Source organism: Zosterops lateralis (assembly GCF_965231275.1).
Source record: "Zosterops lateralis genome assembly, chromosome: 3".
Taxonomy (NCBI): Eukaryota; Metazoa; Chordata; class Aves; order Passeriformes; family Zosteropidae; genus Zosterops; species Zosterops lateralis.
The window spans coordinates 43,870,101-43,885,483 of NC_139764.1; positions in this window are offsets into that span (position 1 = coordinate 43,870,101).

The following is a 15,383-nucleotide window of genomic DNA, read 5'->3' on the forward strand; positions in this document are numbered from 1 at the left end:
ATGTTTGTCAAATGACTAAATGCATGCTATGAATAACCAGCGGAGGGTACTTAAAACCACAGTTACATCCAAGAGCACACAGAGAAGCCATGGCCAGCTAATGCTTAGATGGGATACAAATAACACTATTGCATGCAAAATACATTTGAAAAACAATTTGAAGACAGTTCATTCACAGGAAGAAAAGACTAAATTAATCACATAGATTCTTTTCCAGAGAGAGTTCACCTAGTTATTTAGGCATGTAGGAGAGCTGGCAAGAATGCATGACATTCTGAAGAATGCATGACATGCTGGAGACTTAAATTTTACTAAAGTCCAGGCAGAACTAACTGTAAGACTAAGAGGACAGATCACAACTCTGCTGGACCTTGGCCTTTACACTACACAGAAAACGTCAGGGTTGTTGTGCTTCAAGCTTGCAACTTTGTCACTGGCAAAACACGAGGTTTAGGAGGTCTGAGTAATGCCTAGTATGTTGCTCAACTTAGCTTCAGGGAAAGCACAACACAAACCACGCATGCCATTAGCCCCAACACGTTTGTGAGTCCCAGCCAACATGAGTCAACTTTCTGTGCCTCAGATCTTACCAGTGGCCAGCAAACTGTCACAAGCACTACCAGTTCCTGGGTCAGGAAAAAATGGTGCTTCCCAGGCTCTGAGGACTTTCCTGCTGTGCATGCAGTAATATCAGCGCTTTGAGAAGCATTTAGGAGAATGAGATAGACGTAGTTAGTACACTCAGACCATTTTTGTAAAACCATATGAGTGCACGCATCTGTCAGGAGAGGATCTGGAGGAGAGGAGAGGAAGAGTGAAAGACAAAAAGGTGGGTGGAACAGGAAGAAGGGAAGTATAGACAGCAGACTATGTGCCCCTCTATAAAAGAAACACAGAAGCAATCTGGGCTGTGTGAGGTGCACATTTTTGACAGCAGGGAAAATGGAAATGGGAACAGCTCTGCAAACAATTTACGAGAGCTTTCAGTAATGATGTGCAAATTATGGGCTGGAGTTCAGAGTATTACAGGACATGGAGTTCCCACCTGCCGCTCAGTTGAGCATTAAAGTCCAATGATGTGCTTCCACACTGCAGAGGATGGTGTTGGGGGGACACTGGGATGCACACAAGTGGGCTGCACTACACTTTGGCCAGACCTTCAGAGGGTGAGGTTGGACATTACTGGCAGGAAGTGCCCAGATGAAGTCACCTGGCACAGCAGGGAGCTATCCCTGCCAGCACACCTCTCCAGTGTCAGCCTGCCCAGAGTGAGACCAGCGCCACAGCACAGGCAGCTGCTGAAAGGTTCAGTGAGAAGGTGGCAGCTAAAGGTGCAAACATCACTTCCTCATTGCAGCCTCCATGAATGGCCCTGCCTGTGCAACACAGAGGATGTTTTGAATGGCAGGGCACAGGCAGTGAATCATCATATAATCACTGCTGGTGTGTCCCAGCCTATGTATCATCAAGCTTTCCTTTGGGTCAAGTAACCATCTGAGTGTGACTCACCACCACCACCACACAGGTTTCTCCTAGTGCAGGCTGGCGTGGTCAGTGAACAGAGCTAATTGAATGTGCTCTCACTGTTTCACCCATGATCCGGGAGGGCCAGCAAGGCTGGGTGTCATTTCCATGCAGTTCCTGGTGGCACAGAGGGTTCCCACAGATCACGTAGTCTGCTGGGCCCTACCCAAAAGTCAGGTAGCTAATTGTTAACCATGCAAGTTGTCACTGTTTCCTTAAAAACTCCTCAGGGGTCAAAGTGTTAGCACTTTCACGGGCTAGAGTTATGTCAATAGCAAGACAAGGCATCGAAAACACAGAATTACTGAGGCTGACAGGGACCTCAGGAGATCATCTGGTCTGACACCCCTACAAAGCCAGGCTTGAACACCCCCTTTCCAGTCCTCAGAGTATGAGCTGCCAACATAGAGGAAGGAGAAATCCCATGCAAGCCAAGGAGCACTTGTGCTGCTGAAGCCCCACCCAGATCACACAGTTAAGAAATAAAAATGATGGGAAAATCCAGCAACATCAGGTAGTAGCAGAAGGCCACTGGAATGACAGAGTAAAGTAAAGGAAAGACCAGCAAAATTAGTGTAGGAGAGAGAGAAGGCATGTTTGCTTCCTTTGCTGACAAGATGGAGACAAGAAGGGTGGTGTGGACACATTTCTCCTTTCTCTTAGTTTGCTGCACATGGAAAGAAGCCACCTCCTGACACCATGAAGGCAAAGTAAGAGTCAAGGTTGCTGCATCTGGAAGAGGGAGCAGAGTCCTGGCTCCACCCTGCCTACACAGTTCTTCCTTCACAGGCTTTGAGAGGGTGGAGGGAAGGGGCAACCCTCATTCCTCTCTAGGCCAGATGGGAGCAGGGCTCACCAGGTCTCACCTCCACCCTGTCACTAATATCAAATAATAATAGTATTTAGCATAATTACCTTTGCACTCTGATATCACAGACACAGCTGAATTGGAAGTCATTAAGATCATCATAATGAGCTTCAGTGGATCCTTTCAGTCAGAGGCATTATTTAGCCAGCCCTCATTTTCGTGGTTACATCTGAATAAGCACTCTGCATTGAGGTGAGGTTTGCCGATGAGACACTTTGGCTTAAAGGCAGTCTCCTACTTGCAAAGGCAGAATAAGTGTCATTATGCATCATGTTTCACCAGACTTCAAAATGCCAAGGAAGGTAAGTCAGGTTACAGCTGACTCCACCTTCAACTTGTAAGAGCTGCAAAACTCTTCCCGTGGACTGGCACGTGGGGAAGGTCTGCCACAACCCCCAGTTACAGAAGCTGCCATTCTGGAGGCCTTCAATGCTCAATACAAGCAGCCACTACAACCTCTCGCTGCAGGTGTCAATTCAGCAAGAATTGTTACTAAAGCAGAGAGGGCAGAAGGCCAGAAGCTCGGGGAGCACTTTGCACTGGGAACAGGAGCACTGACCTAGTGAAGGGCTGGGCTGCTGGCCAGAGCTCAGATGGGCGGGCATGTGGACATGTGGCTGTTGCTGGACCGAGCATTGTTGGGGTCTGTGAGCAGAACTGAATCCAGGGCCACCTGCAGAACAGAGACCTGCTGGTCCTGGGTCTCCTTACAGCCTCACTGAAGACTTCTTCCTTTGGCCTTTCACTAAGAAAGAATTAAGTGCCTCTTTAATTATGACTACTTCGGTTCCCTGTTCAGAAATGCAAATAAAGGCACTTATTTCTCCCATTTTTGTTTGCCCTTTGTGTTTGAGCTGTGAATCCCTTGGGAATCCACAGCCCAAACATCAAGGGCTTCTAGGTGTACTTGCCTTATTAATAACAAAAGTAATGTGCTGCTTTTGTAACTGAAGTAGGAGGAAATGTAGGCACACGGAACAAACACTTGTAATGCTATTTCTTACGTTTAAAAAAAAGAACAGAAAGGTAATTGAGTGTAATACTTTGACCAAGAGCAAAGGTAAAATCACAGCAGCTGACTCAGTGTAACAGAAAGAACTTAATAGAGTTGGCAACGTTTCAGCCTGCCTTCTCAGGGACATGAACATGGGAATGTGTTAAGAGTAGCATAACATATCCAAAACACTGTCTGAATGAAAGAAAGGAGTTAGTGTTGGGCAAAAGTATCATTTTCAGCAGCAAGAAAGTTATTCCAGCAAAGCATGAGCACAAAGTTGTGTTTGTTTCTTGGTATTCAGTTACTGTCAACATTACAAATAAACCAAATCAAGGCAGAGAATCTGGCCCCAAATACAGCTGAAACACTCTTCTAAAGTGTTTGTGACCTAACCATTCAATTCATCTTCCAGAAGCAGGTTAAAACAGAAGACTTGGGCAAGAACCAAACAAGCTTCAGTACAGCTTAGAAATACTGTCAAGACACAAAGCTGCTTCTCTATTTCAAGACAAACTGACTACTACAAAAAATATTGAGGAGCAATGACACTTCCTGAGCTCTGGCTGTATCTGCGGTGGAAAGGAGTTTCCCATGCCGTTTCCTTAATTAGCACAAATATGCTGACAAACTTCTCCATACTGAAATTAAGCCATAGGTCACTAAAAAGTTGATCTATCTATGCATCCAAATTCACCACATGCTGAGCCAACATGTTGCAAAGCTGTAATCAGTACCCAGATTATAACATGGCTTTGTCATGCATCCAGCTGCTGAAACAAACTTGGATGTCCCAATATGAAACCTATTTGTCCTGCAGTCAGCAAATAAGAAAAGGGCCAATATATACATTCAATGTTTTGAAAGTGCTAGGATCATGTGCTGGCATTTATTGGACCATTTTGACCATTACATGGATTTATAACTATGACCAGTTGAATTAGAGAAATAACATGATCTGAAGATCAGATTCTAAGCTTGCTTAAACTGAAATAAACAGGGTATAACTCATTTGGCATCCAGTAATTTACTCTGGTTTCATCACGGAGAGAGATCAAGGCCACAGTTACCTCTTTACACAGCTCAGTCTGAGCTTTAGTCCTTGTCAACAGCACGTGCCATAGTACAATCATGCAGCAGTTGAACAGAAAAGACAGCATGCCAATACAGTAAATAGTGTAGTACCAGCCCTAGGGAAAAGTTTAGCAACCTTATGACAGGTATGGTTTAAGTGTGTGAGCCTCAGACAGTTTTTGCCTTGTTGGTAACGCATCTGGCAGGACAAAGCCTGAACACAATTTATGTCTGGCCAGCTCACAGCTAATTCTGAATGAAAGCTGTGATGTCCAAGCTATTTCCTTCTGGCCAAGCAGCCCTTTTTCCGTGACCGGTTCAGTAAGGTTGCTGCCTGCTGCGTGGATAGGACACTGCAGTGTGCCAGTGTGACTGTCTGACCCCTTCTCCCACATTTCAGTTGTCCCTAAAGCAGTGTATCCCTCAGTGTACTGCACCAGTGGCTCCTGCTCTCGGAAGGCTTCTTCCAGGAATCCACCTCCGTTGTTACTGGTCTATGGCGTCAGTGCCCACATTTTCCCAGAATCACTTGGCATTGATGTGGCTGGACAGCATGGCAGGTAGCCCTGCCAGCAGAACTGCTGCTTGGAAAATCTGCCCTGTGGATGTAAGCTGAGCATCTCACTGGTTTCCCGCTGTAACTCTTTTAGCTGGATACAAGGTCACAGTTGTGAGTAACAAGAATGTCTCTTTGATGACATTGACATAAATTACCTGTACTTTCTTGCCAAATAAAAATTTAAAAAAAGAACACCAGAAAGTGATGCCCCATGAAGAACAAATTAGATCCCATTTTGTGTCCCTTCACCTGTAGAGACAGGTTTGAATGTCACTGAATTCTGAACTTGTGGATGTCACCCAGCCCAAAATGAATTAAAGCAGGCTGATGGCTAAGTCTGTAACTTTCCTCTTGAGCTGTTTTCTTTCCTGAATTTTATTTTGCTACATTTATTTATTCATTTCAGTAATTGTCCTTCAGTACCACAGAGCAGCTTTAAGACACAAATGCATTGTCATCTGCCACAATGAATTTTCCTTAGGCACTGTCAATAAAAGGACATCCTTCAAATCTATCGTGTCTGGATGGGACTCCTCCTGAGCTGGTGAAACACCAGAGGGAAAATTATGCCAAGGGCCAGACCTGGGAGGGTGCAAGCACTCACAACTGGCCTTGGCTTCCATTTGAGGTACAGGCAGCTGAACCCTCCTAGGAGCAGCTGGATACTTCAGTGGTTACATGGGGAAAGGAGACAGATGTTCCTGCTTGCTTGCAGAAAGACAAGAAACCGACAGGAAGCAAAAGTGCTTTCTTTTTATTGTTCAGACTGCACCCTGAACCCTTGTTGCTGTTAAACAGCCTTAGTCTCCCAGGGAGAAGGGGAGGGATGGATTGAAAGTAAGTCTGACCTTCCTGGAAGAATGGACTTAGTGATGCTGTGCTGGGCTGAAATATGAAACCACTGAAACTTTAGGCCTAGAGAGAGGGAATTACCAAACCAAGCCCAGCATGATTCAATAAAGCAAACTAAGTCTCACACAGCAGCTTCCTCTTCCTAACCCCATTCCTTCTCTCTGAAAGACACTTTGCATGTTTTAACCACATGGCAGCAGTGATCTAGATGCCAAGAAAGCTGCCAATGTCCAGCTGTGTGTCAGCACAAGCCAGAGGGACATAAATCAGGCAAGGTGCAGGTAGTCAGTCAACTCACTCATAAATGCTTCCCCAAGGATCTCCATTGTGCTCAAGCAGTGGCAAAAACCTCCATCCACACAAAGATTGACACACCTTTGCCTCCCACTGACCTCAATATAAAATTCATGTTTGGAGAACAGAACCCCACGATCCTGGTCTCATTTACACCAGTTTCACACAGTTACCTCCTTGGGAATACCCCATCTTTGCACAGGTGTTCCCAAGACCAAACCTGTCTCACTCAGCATCTCTGAGAACCGCTAATATCTAGGTCTTTTCTCACTGAAAAAAAAAAAAAAAAAAAAAAAAAGCTCAACATGGCTGGAAAGCTTTTCCTCTCCACTAGTTACCATTGAAGACATTGATTAAAGAGCTCACAGACAGGAGGGCAGCCTGGAGCCTGCAGATCCTTCACTGAACACATGAGCAAGAACCATACAAACTTTCCCTGCAGTCCCAGTGCTGCGGGCCCTGACAGGGAGGTACCACCAACACAAGGCAAGTTTCCACAGTCCTCTTTCTCTGGAGGGTATCTGCTGCACTGCCATGGCTGAAGTGTTGGTTTAGAATGTCAAAGTCCTCTCTGCTGGAAACGAGAGTACCACTCACAGCATACACTTCACTTGAGCTGGCACTGGTTTCTTCCTATTTTCTAGCCTTTGCCATGACAGCTTAGAAGTTTGGGTCTATGCCTTGTTTACAAACCCAGCTCAGGAAAAAAAAAAAAACAAACCCAGGTTTTAGTTTGCTGACCAAAGGCTAACAGGCCTGACCTCAGTCATTAGCTGATCGGGGGACTTACTGAAGAATTAGGAAGTGCCAAATCAGAAAATGCCCAATATTGACTGCCCAAGAGGAGTCTTGCCCCATTTCTCACCTCACAGACAGCACCGTGCCCAATGAACATTCCACAGCACACTACACAGAAGAAATAATCTCTATCCCAGACATTGTAAAATACTGTAGCGAGTTACAAGCTGGAGCAAGGATGTGGTGCAGAAGTCCCAGACAGCCTTGGAGGCAGGATTACTCATGTATCACAAAACTCAGATGAAGTTGAGCTACTTACATTGCTATAGGGCAAGCAGCAGGGAGAATTTAGCATTTCCAAAAGACTTGTTTTAGCAACTGATGACATATGGGGACTAGATTCTTCAAACTTCCCTTGGCTCAAGAATACAAAATCCTACTTCCCCATATACCATTAATTTTCTAGCCACTGAGTCAAGTGCTGTTTAAAGCCCTAGGCTTTAAATTCTTCTTGCCTAATTCTTTGTATTGATCTCTGCCCTGCCATAGGAGAAAAGACCCTTGCTTTGGGAAACCATTTTCCCTCAAAGTTGTCTGAGCTGGCTCTGCCCTTCCCCCAGAGGTTAGGTGTGTCTACAACCAGCATCTTGAATTGATGAGATCCTAAAGAAATAAGTAGCTTACACAGGTGGAATTCAGTAGAGATAATGGAAGTAAACACCAGCTTGATATTTGAGGAGTTTCTGTGCACAGTTTCATTTGTGCCTACTAGCCTACAGGTGTCCTGCAAGCTAAGGATGCTTCAGCTGACTTGTTTTTTCACACCACCCTCGCATATTTCTAAAAGCATCTCTCCTTTTGATCACATGGCATCAGGTACTCGCTTACACACACAGTAATGTTACAAGTGACTGTGTTGAACACATGCTGCACTGGTGAGCTCTGCAGTATTATCTGTGGCTATAAGGCCACCACCCCTCCCACAGTGTTTCATTTTTCTCAGTGTAACTCCAGGTTTGGCCCTACTCAATCCCTGGCTACTTTCAAAGGGAAGCTGTTCTTCCTCTCCTCCACTTCTCTGAGCTCAGCAATCAGGAATACAGAAGAAAACTTCTGCTCATTTGTGCTTGGGATGAGTAGAGAAGCAGCCCACACTGTCCAGCAGTGTGAACAGCAGGTTATGTGAGGACATGCCAGCAGAGCTCACATACCACTGCTGGGCTATGAATACTTCAGATATGACTGACTCTGCTCAGGAGACTGAAATATAAACAGCAATTTATGGGAGGAGTGGCTCCATCCAAATACTCTCCCATCTTAGTCACTAAAATAAATAAATAAATAAACAAAGCCATATAATCTCCCACTTGGCATGCTCACAGTCATGTGACTGGTGTCAACCCTCATCCCAAGGTGAAATACGGATCCAAAGACTGGGTCCCTGGTGCTCTACTGGCTTCACCATGCTCCAATGGCACAAATGGGACAGGCAGCAGCCCCTCACTGGGAAGGCACAGACTTCACCCACCTGGCAGACAGCAGAGCCCAGCTGTGTGCCACCTGCCCCCAGCTCCATCATGCTCACATCAGGGAAACACTGAGGGGGCCAGGACACATTTAACCCAGAAACACTCACGTGACCAAGCAGATCCAAAACTAATCCATCCCACCCAAAACCACATCTGGGAAGCAAAACAAACAAGGGCACTGCACTGCAGGGACCTGAAGAGGCTGAAGAACAGGCCTAAGGAAGTAGTTTCCTCTTCCCCTGTGCTTTGGTGAATGCGAATAGCTGTGCAGGGAGCCATGAGGGCACACTGGGGCAGAATCAGTCTAGGCTTGCTCTGCTTCTTCCCACAGCATCTGCTGCTGGCCCCCGTCAGAGGCAGGATAAAGAACTAAGCAGACCTGCATCCAGCACAGCACAGCCATTTGTACTCCCTTGCCTTGTGAGTCTGGCCAAAGCTCCTGCGTGTGCATGAAAGATGATCCCAGAATTAAATATATTCCTCCTCTTTGTCCAAACTAGAAACGGCTCCTCAGCCTAAAACATCACCAGGCTATGTTAAAACATCTAAGTATAATCAGGAATACAGCTGGAGGTCCAAGCATGGGTGAGCAACCATGAGACTATATTTTAACAGGAACTATCCCAATGGGCTCTGAAAGCTACCTAAAGTGTATCTGCATGTTGCTAATTATATTTACTGGTGGCGGTTGGCATTTTTTTTTTCAAGCTGAAGATGAGTCAGAAAAAGAAAAAAAAAGTCCTTTATTGTTGTGGTAGCAGAAGGATGTCTCCTGAGGGTGTATGTAATGCACTACTGTCACGGCATGACAATGGAAAAACTGACTGCTGAGCCAACCAAACCCCCATAAATACCTAATGATATCTCTCTTGGCCCAGATTTTCTACAAGTCGGTGCCTGAACTGCATACAAAATGACAATCGATATGAAAGGATCTCTTTTCTCAACAGAGCCAGAATTTAAGAGCCCAGCTGAGCATTATATTCCCGTTCATACAAAGACATCCTTTTAAAGGTCTGTCACAATAACTTAAAGGTGGTGATCCAGCACAAAAACTGCCAGGCCTCTCCTCACGATCCCCCCCGCTCCAGCCAGGAGCACAAAGAACAGCCAGCCTCAGCCAACAGACACTGTTATTAATTACAATACGGTGACACAAACAATGAGTGCCTAGGTATGTTATTGGGTCTGCATTCATGTGGGAAAAGAACATTTTCTTCCTTTCCTCCTCCTTCTCCTCCTCCTGGCTTGAGTAGCTCTGCCACCTCGTGTGCTGGGCTGGGGAGGCAGCACCTGGCCCGGTGACAGGTATGTGCACAGACACAGGGAGCCCGTTGTGAGAAAACCCGGCCTTAGCAAATTTCTCTGGCCGCGGTCCAGCCCCTGCACGTTGGGCAAGAGACTCTCCCTGGCCGCGGTTACATCAGTCACCACCACCTCCCTCAGTGTCATGGCACGGGAAGCGCCTGCCAGGGGAGGGGAGAGAGAGAGAGAGGCACTCGCTGTTTTTTGAAACGGGCTGTCCAAAAAACATTACAACAGCCTTGCCGGTTTGCAGTGGGTTCGCTCAGTTCCTCCCTTGCCGTGCAGACCACACAGGCTCGGCGAGGGCGTTCCGCGGGCCCTGCCGCAGAAAGGCGGTCTCTGGGGCCCGCCGCTCCGGCCGCCTCTGCTCAGAGCTCCGTGATCCCCGGCCTCCTCCACACACTCCCCAGTGCCCATCGAGGGACACAACCTGACTCAAAACCTGGTATTTAGGGGGGAAAAAGAAACATTTTTTTTTTTTTCTTTTTCCCCCAGGAGATTTTTCAGGCTGCTCCGCCCCCCGCACAAGGGAGAGGCAGGGCTGGAGCTTGGAGCATTTGAAGCCCCTCACACTTCCTGCCTCTCCTCTGCCGGCTCCAGTGCTTGGCACTCCTGGCGCTCTGGGCACAGAGGCCGCCCAAGGCAGCCCGAGGAGCAGCAGGACTCCCTGCCTTCCCAGGGCAGCCCGAGGAGCAGCAGGACTCCCTGTCTTCCCAAGGCAGCCCGAGGAGCAGCAGGACTCCCTGCCTTCCCAGGGCAGCCCGAGGAGCAGCAGGACTCCCTGTCTTCCCAAGGCAGCCCGAGGAGCAGCAGGACTCCCTGCCTTCCCAGGGCAGCCCGAGGAGCAGCAGGACTCCTGCCTTCCCAGGGCAGCCCGAGGAGCAGCAGGACTCCCTGCCTTCCCAGGGCAGCCCGAGGAGCAGCAGGACTCCCTGCCTTCCCAGAGCAGCAGCAGGGCCCAGGGGCCCAGGCTGGGGCTGCCAGCACAGGCAGGGCCATCAGCCACATCCCACTCTTGCCTACTGTCATTTAGAATGACATCCGCCCAGCAGTGCCTGGTCTTTGCAAGGGCTCAGAGCAGACCCTGGACAAGGGATGGCACCTCAAAACAGTCGTCTGGGGCGTGGTGTAAGCAAAATCACTGTATAAAACAGAGCAAAACTGGCAAACAAAAGTATTGCTCCTGGCATGAATGTACTTCTATATTGATTCAACACTTAAAAAGGCGGTGAATGAGAATGAGGATGTCCTTTCTTCAAACCCTGCAGCAAATTCACTTTCGCTTTTGGCAACCTGCTGTTTTCTCACCCCTCAGCTCCTTCACCCTGACCGCAGCAGCACCTTCCTCCACCACCAAACCCTCTGTGCTGCCTCCCCTCGCTCCCTCCTCTGCTCAGCCTCTTGCCTCAAGTCCTCCTAGAGGAGGACCTGAAATTTTTTCCTGACCACCCTGGCAAAAGCAGGGAGACATTGCTGGAATCCACTGGGAAGCCATCACCCGTGCAGGCAGCACAGCTGAGCCCAGGCTGTGAACCTGCCCCTCGGCCCTGCCTCTCCTGGGACAGGAGCCCGTGCGGGTTTGCGAGCTGGCCAGGTCGGGGTAGCTTTTCTCCAGTCAGAGGCTCTGGAAAGATTATTTGGCTGCAGCATATCATATGACTTTGTTCTTAGAGTTACATTTTAACTGAGAAAGTTTAACAAGTATGACTTATGGGCTTCTAAAATTGGCAGCAGAAAAATGAGCTGAGGAAGTCATGGAAAAAAACCACAAGCGAGGCCATTCCATGTTATGCACAATTTCTGGGCTCTTTTTCCAATCTTCTGGTTTTTTTGGATGGTGGAAAATATTTTCCAGCTACACAGGCCTGGCTTCACTGAGTATGTATTTATGCCAAGTTTATAAAAAGCAGCTGCAGACATGGTTGAATGAAAGGATTACACTGCTGTCTGTCTTCCAGAAGGTGCTTCAGTTCACACCCTGTCCCATAGAGCAAGGCTTCCTTCTCAAATCTCCATGAATTTATGTAAGGAAGGACACCATTTGAACCACACAATACAAACAGCTATGGCTGTGCATGCGAGTGGGCACGCTCGTGTGTACACACAGCTCTCTGCATAGCTACAAGCAGTTCCCAGCCACTGCCAATGCTGGCTTTTAGCACTTCAAGCTTACTACCATTCCTCCAATCTCTCCCCAACCTACAGCCTGGTCCATCTTCCATGATTACAAAAACAGGGAGAAGCCTTTCAGGGTCAAGACCCCAGTCTCAGTGTACTTCTGCTGCCTGCTTCATGCATACCTGCTCTCCAGCTGCTCCCACTGAAATTCAGGCTTCACCAGCCTCACGTATTTTCAGGCTGCCAGGCTTTAAGGCTAGGAGGGATCGCTGTAAGCCTGCAGCCTGATCCCCTCTGCAGCACACAACACTGAATTTCAATCAGGAACCCAGGCAGCAGAGGCATAACCTTAATTTTCAGCCAAGCCTTGTCACAGTCTTGGCCTGATACACTAGTCACAAGAGGAGAGTCACAAATAATTCTTCACTCGCCTAAACAGAATGGCTCCAGGGGGTGGGGAGAGGACACAAACTGAAAGCAAATGTATATAAAAAGGTAAGGTAGGTGGTAAGCTGCAGATCATGCATTACAGATCTGTATCCTGCTGTTTTCTCAGTCAAGTATGTTAGAATAACAGTACTGAGAACGACAGTGTTACATCAGGAATATCGGTCAAGACAATATTTCCTGGCAATTGTTTGAGAAATGCTTTTCTCACAGCTAATTGCTCCCAAGAGGCTGTATTTTCTCTGTTTTTTAGAAGGAGAGTGATTAAGAAAGAAGGTTTTTAAACCTCTGCACCCTGCTGTGGGACAAAGAACTGTGGGGGAAAGAAAGGAAAAAAGAAAGAAAAGAAAAAGGCACAACAGCTGTAATGTTCTATGAAATGATTTTGTTCTGTTCTCTTGCCGAGGTGGTGGGTGCAATCATCAGTTTGGCAGAGATAAATACAGGAAAAGCAAGCCATTTTTCAGGAACTGCAGCTGCAGGAGTGCCACATTGCCATCTAGCGACACGGGCTCTGGAAGCCGAAGCCGCGGGGCTCTGCTGGCTCCTCAAGCCTCCTGCACCGGTGCCCTCCACTGGCCGGCACACCTGGGCATAGCACCCCCTTTCCTTCTTGTGGTTTACAGCCAAGGCTGAAAAAATGCAAAACTGCTTTGTCTATAAAAGGCAGGTGTAGAAAGGCAAGGGAAAAATTCCACCATAAAGAAGTTAAGGACAAACCTGGCTCTGCTAGGAAAAGCTGGTTTTTACGCTGAAGTGCACAGATTCTCATCTTCCATTGCTGCTGCTACTGCTGCTGCACACAGAGCTACCACACCTTCATCATCTTCTGGAGTTATCATAGGATGTCTGTGGCAATATGACGGGCTGGCAGAAACAGTGAGCACTGCCTTGTCCCATGGAGACAGGCCTGAAGCTAGACCTGATGCCCTGTTCCCAGTAATGTTGGACCAAACACCTGTGTGCCCTGATACTATCTGCAGTGCCAGCCCTGAAAATTTCACTCCACTATGTATATCTGCAGTGTACCTCTGCATTTGTGTTCTGAAAAGAATACAAATGTTAACCTTTCAACACTTTAAAAAAGAAAAGCCAAAGTGCTAAGCCTCTTAGGCAGCAAAAGACAGGCACTCAGACTTCAGAAGATGCCCAGCAAAGGGCAGCGTACAAATTCTTTTGTATGATCTTCACACAGCAAGTTAAAAAGAAAAAAGAGCTTTGGTGCGTGAGAATTCTGACATTCACTGAAAGCTGTTAAATTGAAAGATCCTGGCTACATCAGATTTACATTTACCCAGGAAACAAAAACACTCCCAGTGTCTAAACTCTGCCAGAAGACACCATCATTTTGGGAAGCAATGGAAGAAGCCTTGCATCAGGCATCCAAGACTGCCCACAAAGCTCTACTTCATGGCACATGCCCTTCCCGCTGAAATAAAAGACCAGTCTCACACCTTATAGGCATTGAAAGGTGATTAGCAGCAGACTGTATTGGCTCTGGGGCAGAGGATGGTGTGTCCAGCTAATCATGAACTCTGTGTCTTTGGTCCCTGGTTGCTGTGAAGCTTCACAAGAGCACAGCTGTACTGCATCAGCAAACATGTCAAAAAGTGTGATATTATTTGATATTAGCAAGAATCTTCCAAGAATTATAGATATATCTTTCAAGATATTAGCAAGGTCTTCCAAGAAAAAAGGAAAAGTTAAGTTCCCCCAAATGAAGATAATCAATGCTGCTTCTGTGAACTACTCTTTCAGCAGCATATCTTCAAAACCCAGTGATAATCTCTACAAATTATTTGGTGACTTCATATAATATGAGGACCTACAAATACTTTGAATTTACAAAACCACTCCTGCATCAATTAATAACTAAATTTGTGGTGTCACCCCCTGAGACCCACATCACCTGCAACATTACCAGGGGCTGGGCAGGCAGAATTTGAACACTCATATTTTTAAAAAAGGAAAGTCCATGAAGACTCCTGAGTCTGAGCCATTGCTGGTTCTGTCAAACTGCAATCTGTCTCTTTTTTTCTTTAAAATCACGGTGAGATCACAGGGTTTTTTTGAAAATGTGTTGCCCAAGGTAAGAGATATACATCTGTGAAAAGATCCAAAGTCTAATGACAAATATTGTCAGGGCTGCTGAAGATCATCAAGGGCAATGCAGCAGCAAAAACACTGCTCCCGACTGACAAGGTCCTAACACCATTCTGGAAACAACCAAAATAAAGAGAGGGATTCTACACAGAAGTCATTTTTTTTTTCCCAGCTTCACATTTTATGAGCAAAAACATGGGGAGAGCATTGCCCCAGTATTAATACATTCCATCCCAGGGGCTGTGTTCCCTTTAGAAAATCAACATAACTGATAAGCACTTACTTTCATACTTGCCCAGAGAAATCAAGATCCAGAAGTGGTGCTCAAGCTTAGTGCTCAAGCTCCCACTAAGAACCAGACTGTCCATTGGTTCTGGAGGGTGGCAGGGCATCCCAGTCTCATCATCTGACTTCCTGAGCATACGGTTATCACATAACCAACTCCTGCCAGGCATGTCCTCCTCTGCTTTCTGGAAATCAGTTCCAAATTAGAAAAAGGAGGATAGAGCCAACAGATCTGCTCTAATCACCAAAAGTTGGAGGGTCAAAAGCATGCTTTAGAAGGCTGCATTGTTTTTAAGGATGAGGCAGCTGTCCACAACAGGGCTACAACTTTCTCTCTGTAAATTTCCTCTCCAATTTGCAACTGTTTTATCTGGTTGTCAAGCATTCACAGTTTGCAATCCAACATCTAGGACGGACACTGACTCACTGCATTGCCTTCTAGGCTGTTTCCCTTATTTATGCCTGCTTTAATACCTATCACCCAGCTTTCCTATTTGCATGATGATATCACTGAATTTCAGGCACTACAGTTTGGGGTGATTATAAAGTTTTGACAGAACAGAGTTCCTTTTAGGGTTGCTGTCCAACAGCAAGCTAGATTTCTGAAAGACTGCTTCTTATACTTTCAATTCAGGAGGTATTTATGAACTGCAGGACTGCCAGCAGAGCAATTAACCCAGTGCTTGAGAGCTC